This window comes from Armigeres subalbatus, chromosome 1 (genome assembly GCF_024139115.2).
Source record: "Armigeres subalbatus isolate Guangzhou_Male chromosome 1, GZ_Asu_2, whole genome shotgun sequence".
NCBI classification, from domain to species: domain Eukaryota; kingdom Metazoa; phylum Arthropoda; class Insecta; order Diptera; family Culicidae; genus Armigeres; species Armigeres subalbatus.
The window spans coordinates 222,721,669-222,734,599 of NC_085139.1; the positions used below are offsets into that span (position 1 = coordinate 222,721,669).

The 12,931-nt window shown below is 42.9% G+C and overlaps 1 protein-coding gene across 3 annotated transcripts in view; it reads left to right on the forward strand.

The window, feature by feature from the left end:
- Positions 1-12,931, forward strand: part of LOC134205817 (uncharacterized) — a 167,462-nt gene that overhangs the window by 75,384 nt on the left and 79,147 nt on the right. The gene's annotated exons all lie outside the window — the stretch shown is intronic.

The window sequence follows — 12,931 nt, forward strand, 5'->3', positions numbered from 1 at the left end:
AATTTTTCGTATATTTTCTTTGTAGTTCTTTATTCGAAACAAAAAAATACATATCATGACTGACCTATGTTCCTACTGTATTTAGACTCTCTGCTGACTGCATAAATTGAAGAACCTCTCAGTATTTTTATATTAGTTGGAAAATTTATCGTTGTTTCTGTAAGAGGGGATTTAATTTTTACGAGTAAATTTTACAACTTTAATGAGATACTTTGAGTAGTCATTTTGGTGGAATAATGGGCTTTATTTGAGAATAGCTCTGGTAATTATTATCTCGATTTAGATTATGTGACTTAGCCATGTATGCGATTGATGAAAACGGCATTTACATATTTGGTTTATATCAATAGTTTTTATACGTGAAACCTTGAAAAACTTCAATGAACTTTCAAATTAAATATCATTATTAAAAAAATGTAGAAGGCTATTGAATGAGATCGAAGTTCTTTCACATTTTCTTCTCGAGTAACTTGTTTACATTTACGATGGTGAGATTAGAAATGGGAACGGTTTCTCTATTTCAAATTAAAAATTCGGAATTATTTACCATTGCCTTATTTTTTCATCCAGAACAGTTGGAATTTGACAGTTCAATTACAACACACCCAATGTCATGCCATACTCCACTTGCTTCCAAAAAGGGACAAATGCTTGTAAGCCGGCATATTCTCAGTATGATATGCGATATCTGACACCGAACCATAAGTACTGGATCGCAGCTCGTGGGAAATGGGAACACATCCCATTTTCGTCCAACATTATGCATTCGGGCAACCGCCGCAATGTTCTATCTATGATGACAGTGCATATGGCCTTCCCTTTCGTTATTTAATTCCCAAGTAACGAACATAACATCAGCTTCTCCAGTGCAGGGTTCTCAGCATTCAAGGGCTTGCTTCCCGGGAGAATCATCATAACAAGAACAACGACGAACGGCACGACATCATCAGAGAACGTGCTAAGTAGATGCGCTTTTCTTTCACAACTTCGCGATTGTGTGAACTCGTATGTGGTGAGAAAATCTATTCTTTCGAATCTCTTCCTTGGCGAGTTCATGGGACTCTTGTGGGGCGGTTCACAGAGTGGGTCATAAAAATGCAAAAAAGCTGATGTAGCTATGTACAGTTTAATGACTTTTTAGTTTAAGTCAAACTTATCTGAGATTGATTAGGCATAAATGGATGATAAAAGAATTTAATAAAACAGAGTTTTTTTATAAATATTTTGGATGTTATAATGAAGCTCGCAAGTATGCTATATATGATTAAAAAATAATCGTACATAATAGCTATCCGTTTAATATTTAAGTCGAACATTTTGACCAAATGAGGATAAAATTAAAATAAATTTTTAAATTCTAGGAAATCACATATTTGATATCCCATGTTTGAAAGGATCTCAAGGTTGAATTATAACATTTACTGCCCATAAATGCATAACAGTCTCACGTTTGCTTGGTTTCCTATCTACATGCATTTATGGGTAATTTAGGTACTCAATAGCTGCAACATTTATTTGTTTGGCACATACTGTATACGGGTCCATTGGGTTGGATGCTGCCTGGAGAAAATCCGACGCGTTGCGCTCTCTTCGAAATGTATTTTTATAACCCAGCATTTATAATATTGTAGCGCAGCAATGTTGGAGACTGGCTTGGCTGTATTCGTTGGAGTTGACATACGAATTTAGACCATCAATCGCCCGGTGGAAAAAGGCGCGCTTGTTACCATTTCATCAGTTCTATGTCGAAAGTCGTTCGCGTTAGACTTCTGTTTGTTTTTGAATCCGCACGCGTAAATTGGTGAAGATTGTTCGCACCCTGTCAACAGTCGAACGTAGTTTTCGTTCATTGTTCTTCTTTTCCGGGACCATTAGATACATCAAGTGAAAAACAAATTGAGTTCAAAGCAAACCAGAAGGTGCTGTTAAATTGTTTATTTTAGCGAGCAGATTTTCCCGTGGTCGCGGCATTCGTTTGAAAATGTGTACCAACAGATAAATGTTTTCGCGAGAGAAAAGTGACCTCACTCCTGATTTATTTGTTCTCAGAATTAAAAAGCATTCGGTCAGAACATTGCCTACATCCAGGCGCAACGCAACATTCAAATTCAATTTCACGCCGAGTTTCGCACAGTGCTGTTGTTCGTTCTAGTGTTGTATGTGTCTATATTTTCAAACATTCTGTAAGAAAACAAAAAAAAATCAAGTGAGGTGAAATTTACGCATGCGCTTCCGATTCGTTACACTTGTGGTCCAATAAACTGCGCGTGTTTATTTTCGTACCGAATTGAGGAGTTCTCTCGGCAAGAGATCATGCCGCTTCCCGCGGTTTCTGCTCGTTGAAACATTAGCAGCAGCAGCAGCAGCACCAGCATGGACGTGATCGAGCATAATGAGAACGAAGTCCATATCGAATGATGCCGGTTTGTGGATGCGTTTGCTTCTGTGTCTCTCGCTGATATGTGTAAACATATTTGAATTTCAAAAATAGCATTCCGCTGTCGTTGTGCTGTTGTAGGACTTAACTGGGTGTAACATCTCTTTTCCGCTATATGGAGCTCGAAGATGACCATACGAGAGTGTGACTTGCACGGGCTTGTGTATATCTGGAACCGCATTTCAAAAGGGCTTATATTGTTTTGTATCCAAACTGATATTTTTTGTTCATAGAAACTAACATCGTTTGCCAACAGGTTCGAACACATTTGATCGCAAAAGTTTGCTTTAAAAATCAGTAAGGCCCAATTGAAAGAATGGGATATCGTTTGTTGGAACGTGCAGTAACCAAACGTCGACGACGGGTGCATGTTGATTGCGTTAAAAAGAGCTCGTTTGTGTGCATGTGATTGGGATGATTTATGGGAAAATTAAGTATAGAGTTGGAGTTCTGGCATCTTGTGTTCCGAGTATAAACGGGAGCTGTTTGGATTAGTCGAGAATGAAATTGCGTCGATTGAGAGGATTAAATGGGATTTTTCATTATAACATATATTTTGAGAATTTTTTATCATATTCATATGTATGCGAAGAAAAGAAACTTTAACTGAAAAGTTTGTTTGGTCTTTTAATTTCGATTTATTGATTTTATTAAGCATTTAATCGTTGAGTTAGTCCCCAATCTATTCGTCTTGCCTTACCTTTTCATGGAAGTTTGGTGAGAGGAATGATCGTTACTAATTATGCTGTTCATCATCAGTCATTAGCATCTTTACAACAATCGTTAACGTCACACGATAAAGTTCATGCAATGAACCAAAAAGCAATTGAAGTAGGAAAACGATGAAAAAGCGTTAAATTTTACGAGATAAAATATGTATGCACAATATGCACCCTTTACAGTTTTGTCACTTTCTCAGCAAAAACGTTGGAATTTTCGTTTAATTACTGTTTAACTAATACAGTCAAACCTCCATGAGTCGATATTGAAGGGACCATCGACTCATGGAAAAATCGAGAAATCGAATCGAAAAATCGACTCCACGTAGCAAAACCTTGGAAAGCTCTTTGGAGGGACCATCACAGTAACCCAGAAAATATTTTTTAGTATGGAATAATTTGCTCCCATGAGTCGATATCGAGTCAAAGAACATCGACTCATGGAGGTTTGACTGTAGTATCCTTGCTGTGCGATTTAGCGTAATGGTATTGTTCAGGCATTTTATCAGTATTAAGCTTCGTTGCAGATATTCAGGTTAATGATCAATAACCCTAAAAATTTGTTAGGAAAATTATTTTGAGCTTTTTAGTGGAATCTCTTCACTTGTCATAAGACGAGTTTGTACAATCCCATTGAATTCCACCACTTAATTGTATCTTGACAGACTTAAGTCTTATGACAAGCCTAAAAATTTGTTTCTGTTTACAACATATATATCATTCTTCCATGTTCAGCAACATTCCTTCTGAAAAACTGTCTGAACGCCATTACAATTTCATTTATTTTGTTGATTTGTTTCGTTGAGTTGTGAGATAGTTCCAGCTCTCCTAAGGATCGCAGAAGAAATTTCAAGACAATTCCGTTTGCTGAGGGAACTACCAGAATTATACGCACGTCATGCTTCCACTCCTCCGTCAAGTCGTGGTACATACTTTATAATCTTGTTGATCTAACGGTACAGCAATGTCGATAAGAATGACCCGCTCCGTCGTTCGGTCATAAACCACAATATCGGAATCAGAGCTTCAAATAGCCGAATGTTTTTGGTGAAGCCCATCGGCCTTCGTAACATATTCATACTCAGACACTGTCAATTTTCGAAAGAATAACAGTCAGTGAGTATTAATTTTGATTTTGTAAACTACTAAATTTCTGTAAAATTGAACACTTATAGGGTTACTGTTCCTGGATTTCATCTCATAGCTCCGATAACTATCCTATGAAAAACAAAGCAATGAAAAGAAATTTGATTTGTTTCTTTTTTTTGTGATTTTTTTTTTCAGCAGTGAGCACGCATGTTAGCAAAAAAAAAGCAAACGAAATTGGTGCTCCTCAATATGCTCCTCCTGTCCAAAACTCTGGACAGTAGGGTGAACTGGGGTAATATGCACTCCGAGGTTCAAAATGCGAACTTCTGGAAAAACTGCCGAATATCTTTTTAAATCCCAAAAGGTCGTTTTGCCCTGGGGGTGTATATCACCCCCGAAACGTTGCCTTTTTTAAATTCTTTAATTTCGTGTGTTTTGACTCTGAGGTCAGCTCTTCACTTATCAGGGGAAATGGTATCCTTTTCAGGAATCCCTAATCCATATTGGGATTCGAGCAGAAACTCTTCTGGGATTCGAACAGAATCCCCTCCTGGAAATCGAACAGAATCCCATCCTGGGATTCGAACAGAATCCCTCTTGGGATTCGAACAGAATCCCTCCTGGGATTCGAACAGAATCTCTCCTGGGATTCGAACAGAATCGCTCCTGGGATTTGAACTCAATCTCTCCTAGGATTCGAACAGAATCTCTCCTGGGATTCGAACAGAATCCTCCATGGGATTCAAGCAGATTCCCTACTAGAATTCAAGCAGGATTTCGCCTGCGATTCGAGCAGAACCCCTTTTGGGATTCGAGCAGAATCCTTCCTGGGATTCAAACAAAATGCCTTCTGGGATTCGAACAAAATCCCATCTGTGATTCGAACAGATTTTTTCCTACTAGGATTCGATCAGAATCCCTACTGGGATTCCAGAGGAATACATCCTGGGATTCGACCAGAATTTCTCCTGCGATTCGAGCAAATTCTCTCCTGCGATTCGAGCAGAATCTCCCCTGCAATTCGAGCAGAATCCCTCGTGACATTCGAGAAGAATATCTCCTGAGATTCGAGCAGAATCCCTCCTAGGCTTCGAACACCCCCTCGTGGGATTCGAGCAGAATCCCTTCTGTGATTCGAGCAGAATCCCTTCTGCGATTCGAGCAGAATCCCTTCTGGGATTCGAGCAGAATCCCTCCTGGGATTCAAGCAGAATCCCTACTGGGATTCGAGCAAAATCCTTCTTGGGATTCGTCCTTGGATTCAAGCAGAATCCCTCTTGAGATTCGAGCAGAATCCGTTTTGGGATTCGAGCAAAATGCCTGCTGGGATAATCCCTTCTAGGTTTGGGCAGAATTCCTTCTAGGCTTGAGCAGAATTCTTTTCAGGTTTTGAGCAGAACCCCCACTGGGTTTCGAGCAGAATCCCTACTGAGTTTCGAGCAGAATATCTACTGAGTTTCAAGCAGAATCGCTACTGGGATTCGAGCACAATCCCTACTGGGTTTCAAACAGAATCCCTTCTGAGTTTCGAGCAGAATCCCCACTGAGTTTCGAGCAGAATCCCCACTGTGTTTCGAGCAGAGTCCCTACTGAAATTCGAGCCAAATCTTTACTGGCGATCAGAATCCCTACTGGGGCGAGAAGGTCCGTTACCTGGGGCCATATTTAGCCTCCCCTTAGATCAAGCTTAGTTTCCTTCCAAATGAAGAATATTGAAGTACGAAACTGACACTTCAAAATGGAATTGAAAATTTGTTTGTTTGTGCGGTTCTCAACCTTGCGGGGTACCCCTGCGTAACTCAAAAAATATTAAGTACATATATGAAAAATGGACCGGAACACTAACGAAATATGTATATGGCTTTTCATAAACTTTCCCGAAATTTTCATTTTTTGTGGAACTGTTCAAATTAAGCTCATACATCGAGCTCCCTTCAGAACTTTTTTGACTATTCAGGCTTCCGAGTCTTTTGAAAGTAGGATTCCACGCCTCTTGAAAAGAACCTTCCGAGCCTCTTGAAAGGCGGTTTTCGAGCCACTTGAAAGGAGGCTTCTGAAAGGACGCCTATGAGCTGCTTGAAAGTATGTTTCCGAGCCTCTTGGAAAAATAATTCCGAGCCTCTTTAAGGAAGGGTTTCCGAGCCTCTTGAAAGGAGGCTTCCGAACCACTTGGAAGAAGGTATACGAACCTTTTGAAATGAGGCCTCCGCGCCTCTTGAAAGGAGCCTTCCGAGCCTGTTGAAAAGAGCTTTCCGAGCCTTTAAAAAAAGAGAAAAGAAAAAGAAAATTTGAAGAAATAAGCTTAAAACTTTAGAAAAAGGCTTCTGGGCCTCTTGAAAAGATGCTTCCGGGGCTCTTGAAAGGAGGCTTTCGGGCCTCTTGAAAGGAGGCTTCCGGGTCTCTTCAAAGAAGGCTTTCGGGCCTCTTGAAAGGATGCTTCTTGGGCCTCCTGAAAGGAGGCTTTCGAGCCTCTTGAAAGGAGGCTTTCGAGCCTCTTGAAGGGAGGCTTTCGGGCCTCTTGAAATGTGGCTTCCGCCTTGAAAGCCTCTTGGAAGAAGGCATCCGGGCCTCTTGAAAGCAGGCTTCCGAGCTTCTTGAAAGGAGGCTTCCAGGCCTCTTGAAATGTGGCTTCCAGGCATCTTGAAAAAAGGCTTCCGGGCCTCTTGAAAGGAGTCTCCAGGGCCTCTTGAAAGGAGGCTTCCGGGCCTTTCGAAAGGAGGCTTCCGGGCCTTTCGAAAGGAGGCTTCCAGTCATCTTGAAAGAAGGCTTCCGGGCCTCTTGAAAGGAGGCTTCCAAACCTCTGAAGAAATAAGCTTAAAACTAAAAAAAAAAAGGCTTCTGGGCCTCTTGAAAAAAAGCTTCCAAGCCTCTTCAAAGAAGGCTTCTGGGCCTCTTGAAAGGATGCTTCCAGGCCTCTTGGAAGGATGCTTCCATGCCTCTTCAAAGGAGGCTTCAGGGCCTCTTGAAAGGATGCTTCAGGGCCTCTTGAAAGTATGCTTCCGGGTTTCTTGAAAGTATGCTTCCGGGCCTCCTCTTGAAAGAAGGCTTCCGGGCCTCTTAAAAGAGGCTTCCGAGCGTCTTGAAATGTGGCTTTCAAGCGTCTTGAAATGTGGCTTCCGGGCCTCTTGAAAGGAGGCTTCCGGGCATCTTGAAAGGAGTCTCCAGGGCCTCTTGAAAGGAGGCTTCCGGGCCTTTTGAAAGGTGGCTTCCAGTCATCTTGAAAGAAGGCTTCCGGGCCTCTTGAAAAGAGGGTTCCAAACCTCTGAAGAAATAAGCTTAAAACTTAAAAAAGGCTTCTGGGCCTCTTGAAACAAAGAAGGCTTCTGGGCCTCTTGAAAATAGGCTTCCAAGCCTTTTCAAAGAAGGCTTCAGGGTCTCTTGAAAGCATGCTTCCGGGCCTCTTGAAAGGAGGCTTCCGGGCCTCTTCAAAGAAGGGTTTCGGGTCTCTTAAAAAGAGGCTTCCGCGCCTCTCCAAAGAAGGCTTCCAAGCCTCTTGAAAGAATGCTTCCGGGCCTCTTAAAAAAAGGATTTCAAGTATCTTGAGAGGAGGCTTTCAGGCCTCTTGAAAAGAGGCTTTCGAGTCTCTTGAAAAAGGCTTTCGAGACTCTTGAAAGGAGGCTTTCGGGCCTCTTGAAAGAAGGCTGCCGGGCCTCTTGAGGGAGGCTTCCAAGCCTTTTGAAACGAGACTTCTGGTCTTCTTGAAAGGAGACTTCCGGGCTTCTTCAAAGGAGACTTCCGGGGTTCTTGAAATAAGGCTTCCGAGCCTCTTGAAAGGTGGCTTCCAGGCATCTTTAAAGAAAGCTTCCGGGCCTCTTTAAGGAGGCTTCCGAGCCTCTTTAAGGAGGCTTCCGGGCCTCTTTAAGGAGGCTTTCAAGCCTCTTAAAGGAGGCTTCCGGGCCTCTTGAAAGGAGGTTTCCGGGCCTCTTGAAAGGAGGCTTCCGAGCCTCTTGAAAGGTGGCTCCCAGGCATATTGAAAAAAGGCTTCCGGGCCTCTTGAAAATAATCTTCAAGGCCTCTTTAAAGGAGGCTTCCGGGCATCTTGAAAGTAGGTTTTCGAACCTCTGCAGTAAGAAGCTTCCAAGCCTCTTCAAAGAAGGCTACAGGGTCTCTTGAAAGGATGTTTCCAGGCCTCTTGAAAGGAGGCTTCCGGGCCTCTTCAAAGAAGGCATCCGGGCCTCTTGAAAACAGGCTTCTGGGCCTCTTGAAAGGTGGCTTCCGGGCATCTTGAAAGAAGGCTTCCGGGCCTCTTGAAAGGAGGCTTTCGAGCATCTTGAAAGAAGGCTTCTGGGCCTCTTGAAAGGAGGCTTTCGGGCATCTTGAAAGAAGGCTTCCGAACCTCTTAAAAGGAGTCTTCAGGGCCTCTTGAAAGGCTTCCAGGCATCTTGAAAGGAGGCTTCCGGGCCACTTAAAAGGTGGCTTCCAAGCATCTTTAAAGAAGGCTTCCGGGGCTCTTGAAAGGAGGCTTCCGGGCATCAAGAAGACGGGTTTTAGGCCTAGTGAAAGAAGGTTTCCGAGGAGCCATCGAGCATTTTGAAAGGAGCCCTCCGAGCCTCTTGAAAAGCAAAATGAAGAAATGAAGTTTAAAGAAAAAGCTTAAAAGAAGGCTTCCGAATCTCTTGAAAAAAGGCTTTCGGGCTTTGCGAGCCTCTTAAAAAAGGGGTTGGAACCTGTTGGAAGGAGCCTTTCAAGCGTGTTGAAAAGAGCTTTCCGAGGGTTTAAAAAAAGGAGAAAAGAAAAAAGATAGTTTAAATAAAAAGCTTAAAAGAAGACTTCCGAGCCTGTTATTGAAAGAAAGTTTCCGAACCTCTTAAAATTAGGCTTCCAGGTCACTTCCAGGCCTTCCAGGTTTTGATTGAAATTGTAATTTATCCGCCTTTACGCTTTTTTGGCCGAGGTACCCCCTTGGCCCGGCGAAGGTACCCCCAGGGGTACATGTACCCCAGGTTGAGAACTGCTATTTCAGGTGATAAAAACGCTGGACGACTGTAGCAGAACAATGTACATAAACCGATGCTTATGATGACTGCAAAAACTAATCAATCCGACGTATGGTGTAGAGATCAAGAAATTGGTTGAACGGGAACCGATTCCCGTTTTGACGATTACCGGTACTCCGCAAGGCCTCGGGAATCAGGCGAAAGTCATGTTATGGTGCTTAGAAGCGAGGACACTCTGGTTCCAGGGGCTCTTGAGGTGCTCACTCTGCAGCGCTAATATAATGCTAGCAAAGTCGGTGAATACTTGCAGCGGCTTTCTTGACGGGTATTACACTGATCCGGCAGGCTGTCCTAAACCGTCAAGTTGTGTCCAGTGACATTAATCCCCATTCCACGGCCAGAAACGGATCCATCCGTGAAGCTGTGTTCGTGGTCTTCGTTTTCAGCATTCAATCATTTTGCCTCTGACCTTCTGAGTGCCTCCGAATTATTGTCCCTGCTGAAGCGTAGAGCAATGGGGCTGTTTATAGTAGCTGTAGAGGGGTCCGCGACGTTAGGCATAATGGACGTTAGGCATAACGGACGTTAGGCATAACGTACCTTAGGCATAATGGACGTTTGGCATAATTTCGCCTTCTTTATGTCATGGGCTGTTCTTTGGGCAATTTTATGCCTAACGTCCATTATTCCTAACGTACTTATGCCTAACGGGGTATACCCGCTGTAGAGAAGTGCCAGTTCCGCGCTCCTTGCCAGTAGACCCGTGTCATTGGGAGAAGACCGACGCCGGCCATCGTGCGTAGCATCCGATCGTCTTCGACCAGGCGAATGAGGCGGCTTTGTAGCAGATGGCTACGGCTGGTCTAGATGGAAGCAACGCGAAAATAATTCTAACGTATTGGTTAAAGATCGGTGCTAGAATGTCGGTCAGGTTCCGTAGTCAACGCAGGTGAATTCTAAGCCGTAGGCCATTCTGATATTGATAATGGACTGTCCAATCCGCAAACGGAGCGCTTCGTTGTTTGCCCCGCCTCGTGAGGCCTGGAAAAGATTTTTTTCTGGTTTACCCTCGTCTTACAGCTTACCTTAACTGTTCGAAAAAAGGGCAGAACGGTGAGATCCCGATCGAACGATACTCCTCTGAGGGTTGGGATGCAAAGCTAGCCCAGCTTAATGCTTGGTCCAGATAGCTGATGCCTTGTTGTGCGGTTCCCAGAGTCAGTTGTCTCTGCGCATTTTCTAAATGCTATTTGTTAAGCCTTCAGTCTTTGCGATGTGTACTTACTTTGCGATCTTCCTCGATGAACCTACTCCGAATGGAGTATCCTTCTCCACTGGACTTGATCCTGGGCCAATCGCTTCATGTCGCCCTGATCGTTGAGCGCCCTCAGGTCCTCATCAACTACAAAAAGCCATCGTGTAAGCGGCTTTCCACGAAGCCTACGGCCTCTTCCGGGTCAGTCTGTGCGACCTATAGTCAAAAATTATTATCCTGGCCTTTTATTTATTTTCTGTATGGACTATACGAGTCTCGCTTGAATTCAGAATATTCATAATTACTAACGACACATTAGCATTTATTTATCTGATAATATTCAATAATTCTTACCATCTTTCCGTCTTGAAGCTATGATCATCTTGAGCATTGTATATTGAACTGCGTTTTACACCGTACCTTGAGTCCATAAGAGGTGCCACTGTTCTCCTCAAAAGGACAATCAATCGTCATACCAATCCACTTTGCTACGGACAACCGAAGCACGAACGATTCCACATGCAGTACTCAGTTAATAGTTTCCATTCGCAGTACTGCAGTGAATCAGATGGTCATTTCTTGCCTATATGTCCGGGAAGTAGTTAACTAATATCTCAGGTTCCAATTAATTAAATACTTTTTCAAACAAAGCAATGACTTGTTGGTTCGAGAACATGAAGCAAATGCGAATAAAACATAGTTCGGTTATAGAACATGCACTCCAAATCGTGTAAACAATATCAATTTTGCCGTTGCCATCAATTTAATCTCCGAGCGGGTTTCCGATTTGTAAAAATAGGCACAAATCCTACACGATCACTATAATAAATCCAACCGCAACAATGACGAAGGTAATAATTCAGGAACCGGCACCCATAACCGCCGCCGTTCTTGAGGCATGTCATAAACATTTGGTCGATCTCCTCAACATCGTTTAGCGAACACCTTTTTGCGTTTGCATTAGCTCTGCTACATGATTGATGTGACGACAAGACTTTTTCCCGCTCACAGGCCCAAACTGTGACATCTATTTCGGGACGGTGACATTTATTTTCCAACCCAACTTCTTCTTTGTTCGCTTGAGTGGAGTTTTGTTTTTACAATTCATCGATAAGCGAGCAGTTTTGCGTTTGAAAAACCGAATCTGTTTTCTGTCACGTAGAACAAGCGACAGCGAGGTAACATAGCTTATAGAGATTCGAATAAAACCCACTTGGCAGTCTTTCAAAAAATCGTATGCTGTGCTGCCTCTTCATACAATGCCGTTTTTTTATTTTGAACAATCAAAAGTGAAAGCAATATTGTATCTGATCCCACTGGATTTCCCATTCTGGAAAGTTGATTAAGATGTAGTAAGAGCGCAACTAATTTACATTCCACCGGCTAGTAATTCCTCCAACTATGAGCAGTTTTAAATAATGTGATTTACTTCGCCTCCATCGTGCACAGCAAGACAAATTGCATTTTTCTCGGATCGTAAGCACCCTTCCCGGGTGTCCATAAATCTCACTTCCCAGCCCGAACCAACTGCAGCAGCAATCATAAATCAATATCAGTTCAAGTTGACTGACTTGCGCTGCGCATGGTTCGCATCAACTACTTATTGGGGCAGCTGGGAACTCAATTTCCCAAGCACCGCATCAAAGCAAATCAGGTTGCAGTGGGCTTCGGCGGTTGAACAAAAAAAGCTACAGTACTTTGACCTCTCCAATTCGGAGTAGTTCATAATTGTATCGAGGTTTTCCACTTGACGTCTGAGAGCTGGGATTGTTTTCCAGTAAGAGCGACCCCAGATGGAAACATCATTAGCTCGATCCCCCTGTTGCTTTTTCCCCTTGGTTTTTGTTTTTAATACTTTCCACCGAAAACATTCAAAATTTATGACGAACCCTAATTGAAGCCCTAACCCGTTTCCAGTTCCATATCTCAATTATCACTTTAAAATTGTAATTAATTGTATCGGGGGAGAGCCGCCACTAAGAGTCATGACTTCCGTTCTGGTTCCCTTTGTTGAGCTGCTCATTCGAAACCGAGAACATAATTCAAAATATTACATCTGCGTGTGCTGCCGCGCCAGCACATGGATGGGGTTCGGTTTCGTTCCACTGAAGTACTTTTTCCTTAATAAGCAGAAGTAAACTGTTTTGGAATCCTAGTAGGAGGTCGAGGATGCACTTACCGGGGTTTTCCGGGATGCAAACGACCACTAATAAAGCACCCGAACGAATGTAAACAAGCTTCGTTGCGGTGCCTATTATGGCATAGTCGTGCGGGCAGATGAAGAGATGTAATTGTGTACTAATAATAGTTTTCAGCCATAGTACTGCAACTGGTCACGTACGTACGATGGGTGACTTCTGTGCGACTTGATTTTATTACCTTAACTAATGTAACATATTGGTCGGGGTTCTGCCAAATCGCACCAAACGGCTACACAAGTTTTCGATGAGCAGATTCCAATCCAATTCCAATTCAAATCTAATACGTACCTGAT